Below are 6,000 nucleotides of genomic sequence, written 5' to 3'. Positions count from 1 at the left end.
AAAGGAATGATGTGCAAGTAAGTAGAGATATTTGGTGTTTTAGGGTTTTTTGCAACGAAGTTGCGGCATCAGGTGGAGGCCTTTCTCAATCCTGGTACCCTTTTAATTGGAAGTGTCTGGAGATGAGGCCTTTATGCATGCAAAGCATATTAAAGGTAAAGGGACCCCTGACTATTAGGTCCAGTCCTGACCGACTCTGGGGTTGCAGCGCTCATCTCACTTTATTGGCCGAGGGAGCTGGCGTACAGCATGACATGTGGCCAGCATGACTAAGCTGCTGCTGGTGAACCAGAGCAGTTCACGGAAATGCCATTTACCTTCCCACCAGAGCGGTACCTATTTATTTACTTGCACTTTGACGTGCTTTCGAACTGCTAGGTGGGCAGGAGCAGGGACCGAAGAGCTGATCGGCAAGTCCTAGGCTTTGTGGTTTAGACCACAGCACCACCTGCGTCCCTGCAAAGCATATTACTCTACCATTAAGCTCTGACCCTCTCTTAAAGGGGGCGTATCTTCTTGTAAAAGCACTTGGCTTTTGCAGCCTATGTTCTGAAGAGTGTCCCTTTTAACAAAAGAGGTAAGCTTCAAAATGCAAGCTTGGGAGTATTAGTCTCCCAGTGAAAAACAGACATGTGATGATGTAAGTCATGAATTACGTTGGTTTGTTTTGAGGTCTGTTCCATGTTTTATAAGGTTTTTTTTTAATGTCCTGCCTTCTTATAAACTAGTAATTGTATTATATTTTTATTTTGTTTCAATTACTGATGGTTCTTTTCATACCCCTGGAGAAAGCTTTTACTGAAACACATTATGAAATTAAACACTTTATTTTGAGGCTTGCCTCTTTCTTTCTTCTTCATATTTGATGCTGCGTATTTTTCCTCTTCTTCCTTTAACAACTTCAAATATCCAGTCCTGTAAGCTCCTATGTGATTTATTCTCTACTAAGTAACTAAATATCACTGAAGGCATGGGACTGGAAGAGATGAAACAGTAGCCAAGGTTCTACAAGTAAGATTCATTGGTTCCCTTATTTGTGGGTGTGGGTTTCCTGGAAAATCCTGAATTTGATCATTTTCATTTGGCCTGGAGATTTTTTCTTACGGCCCCGAGAGTGATCTAACTTAGCAGGCTGAGTTTACTTGCTTTAGTAAACAAAGCTATACAAAATCCCCATGCTGATGTTTTCTTCCAATATACCACAAGTATTTGACCTGAAATATTTGAGAGGGGAAATGGTGGTTTAAGTGTTATAGAATTGGAAGAGGCCCTGAGGATCATCTAGTCAAACCCCCTACAATGCAGGAATATGCAGCTGTCACATATGGGGATTGAACCTGTGACCTTGGCATTATCAGCACCAGGCTCTAACCAACTGAGCTATACATCTGTAGACATTTTTACTGGAATACTTGTAAATATGTGAAGACAATGCTAGAGATAACTACCCAGAAAGACTTTAATTGAAGCTTTGAACATGCCATGCTTGATTAATACTGTACTTGTAATTGCCATGCATTCATTGTTACTAATGACTTTATAAAAAGGAAAATTTATCCCAGAGAAAAAAAATTACTAGGGGGAAAAATCCACCCTTACCCTAATTCTGGCTTTTCTTTTGTTCAGTCACATTTATGACAGAATGTGCTATTTGTGAATTGCTTTGTTTGTATAGCAGCAACTACTAAATTTATTTCCTGATAATTTAAGTACTCTTAATTTGTTCCCTTTACACTAACTTAACAACTTGTGACTACAGCTACAGAAGTAGAACCTTCATATAGTGGACCTTATAACATTTGAAACCTCATTGCTGGCTATTTAACAAGAAGCCATTTTTTTGTAGTGCCATGTATTACCAATATGCTGATCAGAAGGTTGGCAGTTGGAATCCGCGTGATAGGGTGAGCTCCTCGTTGCTCTGTCCCAGCTCCTGCCAACCTAGCAGTTTGAAAGCACACCAGTGCAAGTAGATAAATAGGTACCGCTCCGGCAGGAAGGTAAACTGTTTTTGTACACTCTCACTTCCATCAAAGTGTTCCATTGTGCCAGAAGTGGTTTAGTCATGCTGGCCACATGACCCGGAAAGCTGTCTGTGGACAAACACTGGCTGCCTTGGCCTGAAAAGCGAGATGAGCACCACACCCCATAGTCAAGTTTGACTGGACTTAACTGTTCAGGTGTCCTTTACCTTTTACACGTGGTTGAAACAATGCCAGATAAGTCCTTTCATAACTGTGAAACAGGAGTGAGAACTGTTTTGCCAGTTTTAGGCTATTTAGTTTTGCATAGCAGTTCACATATCACTGTAAATACATACCAGAATAGGTGTTAGACCTCAGAAGTTTGAGGAATAATATTAGTTTGGGGGCTCTCAGTTTTAATTGAAATTATATATTGTAATATGGTGCTTAACTGTTTGTCTTAATTGTCTTACAGGACTTGATTTATAACAGGCAAAATGAAGACTCATGAGTGTGCTTGTACGCAACATAACTGCTTCCTGCTCTGTGAAGGCTCGCGGTATATGTGCAAAATCACTATGCCAATAAACAGAATGTGTTGAACATGTTCTTTAATTATTTTGTTGAGCAAGAACAACCAAACACTTTGCGAACTTGTACAGCATTTTCACCTACAGTTGGGTTTTACTAGGTTATAGTGAATACTCAATGAATTTGGTCTTTAACAACCTAAAGTAACAAAATACAAATCAGTGTTAAAAGCAAAATAAACTAATAATAAAGTGGTTTTTTTCTGGAAAGAATGATTGCCTATACTTTGAAAATAAATCTGTGAGCCTCCAGGTATGCAGTGCCTTGTGACATTGCCCAGAATTTTATCTTGTGCTGACATAATTAAGGCTGCAGTTCTAACACAGCTGGAAATAAATTCCATTGAACTCATTGGGGCTTCTGAGTATGCATGTGCAGAATTTCACTGTAAATGCTCTTTTAAACTGGCTGATTGCTAAATGAACTGCTGATCAAATGTGAATAAAAAGGCATTTGGAACAAGGCAATGCACAAGCTACAGAAGTTATCTCTTTACTAGAGCATCAAGTAGCTTTTCTTTGCTGAAAAACAAGCAGAAGCCTTTGAGCACCATCAGCTTCATCCTCAAGTTCCTTCACTGATCATTGTCACTAAGGAACCCCAAATTCAAACCCTGCTCAACACTGAAGTTCACTGCATGGTCCGTTCATAATCTCTGACTAACCTACCTCATAGGCTAGTTGTGAGGACACAATAGTGGAAGGGAAATAGCATGTTTGCCACCCTGAACTCCTTGGAGGTAAAGTGGAATAAAATTTCTCTTCCAACTGACACAAACTTTCCTAGCTAGCCAAGTGCACGACTGTTTAAGGCCTGCTCAGTAAACTTAAACACAAGGAATTGATAATTGCATTTTTAGGTTACAAACACAAAAAGTGAAAGGAGTTATTCCCCTTTGCATAGAACGTTGAAATTGGATAAAAATGCAAGTTTCAGCTCACTTTTTACTTGGTATTGCATAGTACTTGCAGTGAACAAATGGATATATAGTAAAATTATATGGTGTGTAAAATGACAGCTGAGTTAAATATTCTCTTTCACACTGGAGAAAATGCTCGCAGCTCTACATCTCCCCACCCCCCATTAGTAAAACCAGTTAAATAAAGAAATTAGACATTTTGCATAAGCATTCAATAGAAATTTGCACAAAAAGCTCAAAACAATCCTCTGTAAATACTCGACTTTACAGCCCCAAAGCAATGAGACTGAAATAAAGATCCTTCATAATATGGAGTGACTGAAAGTCTAGCTGGTACCCTCTGAATGTCTCCTGGGAAAGAATAGAATGGGTGGTAGCAAAGCTTCATTCAGTGCTGCTGTTTATGCCATAGGGACTTTCTAAATAAATGTAGGTTCGTTACTAGGAATGATTTCAGAAGAGTTACCGGTAACTGTTTAGTCTTTGCAAAAAGCAAAGCAAGTTCAGTGGCATCTTTAAGGCTAACAGAAAAATTGCAGGAGAATCTTTTACTACAGGGAACTATTGTCTTTCCATGTGTGTTAATACTGCAATTCATTCTAAGGTGCAGTTGGCTTGTTCACATGCAACAGTGAACTCAAGTGTAGGCTGACTTCACATGTTTGTGAGAGAGTGCACTTTGTGGTTTGTAACAGCTCAGCTATTATGAACACAGACTCTACACTCATTGAGTGTGAATATTTGTATGAGTATGCGGCGCCAACTGTTTTTGTCTGTGGATTGTTGACTTGTTGAATGTGATATAGGAACAGCCCTGTTGACTTCCGTATGCGCATGTGTGTTCTCGGTGGAAATGGGATAGCCTATTGCTCCTTGCATTTTCTGGCTTTTCTTCCATACACAAGTTTATATACACTTGCTGCCTGCAGCCATGTCACTCTTACTCAGAGGTAAGTCCCCATGTGTGTTCAGTAGAGCTTACTCCTAACGTAAAAATGCATAGGACTGCAGCCTTCATCAGATTCATAAAATGGTATCTGGAGTGCGCTATAAACGTGTTTCAAATCTTACAGGTATAATAGGATTCTTAGCTAGCAAGGGTACATTTAAGAATAAGCAAAGATATAGCTATTTAAAACCTATTACAATAATAGATGTTCTGTTAATATTTAAGTATAATTAAAATGCATGCAGGCTAACTACTACTTAAACCACTTATGCACCTAGTTCAAATGGATATCTGTTTGCCATTTACAGGGTAAGCCAATCTTGATCCCATGGAAGTAATTCATTCTTTGATTTCAGTGGCAGAATGGAGCCTTATTAATCCTACATTAATATTAGTGGTTGGAGTTAGGGTAGACAGACGTGTTTCTTTACACAGTACAGAGCACATTAAATTAGCTGATCACAACATGGCAATAGCCAATAGCTTGGGTGGAGAAATTAATAGGAGCTGAGTCTATTGATCAGGCATAGGCAAACTGCCCTCTAGATGTTTTGGGACTACAACTCCCATCATTCCTGACCACTAGTCCGTATAGTAAAAGCCATGGTTTTCCCAGTAGTGATGTATGGAAGTGAGAGCTGGACCATAAAGAAGGCTGATCGCCGAAGAATTGATGCTTTTGAATTATGGTGCTGGAGGAGACTCTTGAGAGTCCCATGGACTGCAAGAAGATCAAACCTCTCCATTCTGAAGGAAATCAGCCCTGAGTGCTCACTGGAAGGACAGATCGTGAAGCTGAGGCTCCAATACTTTGGCCACCTCATGAGAAGAGAGGACTCCCTGGAAAAGACCCTGATGTTGGGAAAGATGGAGGGCACAAGGAGAAGGGGACGACAGAGAATGAGATGGTTGGATGGTGTTCTTGAAGCTACTAGCATGAGTTTGATCAAACTGCGGGAGGCAGTGGAGGACAGAAGTGCCTGGCGTGCTCTGGTCCATGGGGTCACGAAGAGTCGGACACGACTAAACGACTAAACAACAACAACAGTCCTGTTAAGCTAGGGATGATGGGAGTTGTCCCAAAAAATCTAGAGGGCCGGGTTTGCCTATGCCTACTATTGATGATTGTAAACAGCCTTTGAGGCTCTCTTTTTTTTTTTAGAGTCAAAAGGCAGTAAAGAAATGTTTTATACATAAATATAAAAAAGTTTAGGTGGTTAACAAACAAAGAATGCTGGACTACTTGATGTACCTTTCTAGTTTCATCAGAAATTTCATCCCTTTACATACTTCCTCATATTATAGATTGGAGGCCTGACTCTCAGTGAAAACAGCTGTCCAATTAACATAGCTGTAATACCACCTAAAGTGCAAGTCAGCTAAGGAGCTGCTATTTTTGTTCCTTGGAATCAAATACCATTCTGCATTGTGCTGCTGTGGGGCTCAGAACACATCCCTTTGGCTGCCCATTACAAGGTGTGTAAGAATGCTGTTGTACTGAAGTTCACTGGTGTAGAAATATGCCCAGTAAGAACATACGCTGGTCAGAATAATGAAGTATGATAGAAAGAGCCATG

General features: G+C 40.0%; 1 long non-coding RNA gene across 1 annotated transcript; it reads left to right on the top strand.

Moving 5' to 3' along the window:
* On the top strand, positions 1 to 5,898 carry LOC309534360. The gene is made up of 3 exons (XR_014220616.1): positions 1 to 17; positions 2,440 to 5,008; positions 5,472 to 5,898. It is a non-coding gene; the product is annotated as an uncharacterized lncRNA (long non-coding RNA).
* Positions 5,899 to 6,000: the final 102 nt, after the last annotated feature.

Source organism: Podarcis vaucheri (assembly GCF_965113315.1).
Source record: "Podarcis vaucheri genome assembly, chromosome: 6".
Lineage (NCBI taxonomy): Eukaryota > Metazoa > Chordata > Lepidosauria > Squamata > Lacertidae > Podarcis > Podarcis vaucheri.
Note: the sequence above shows the minus strand (reverse complement) of the source record. Positions and strands in the feature narration are given on the sequence as shown.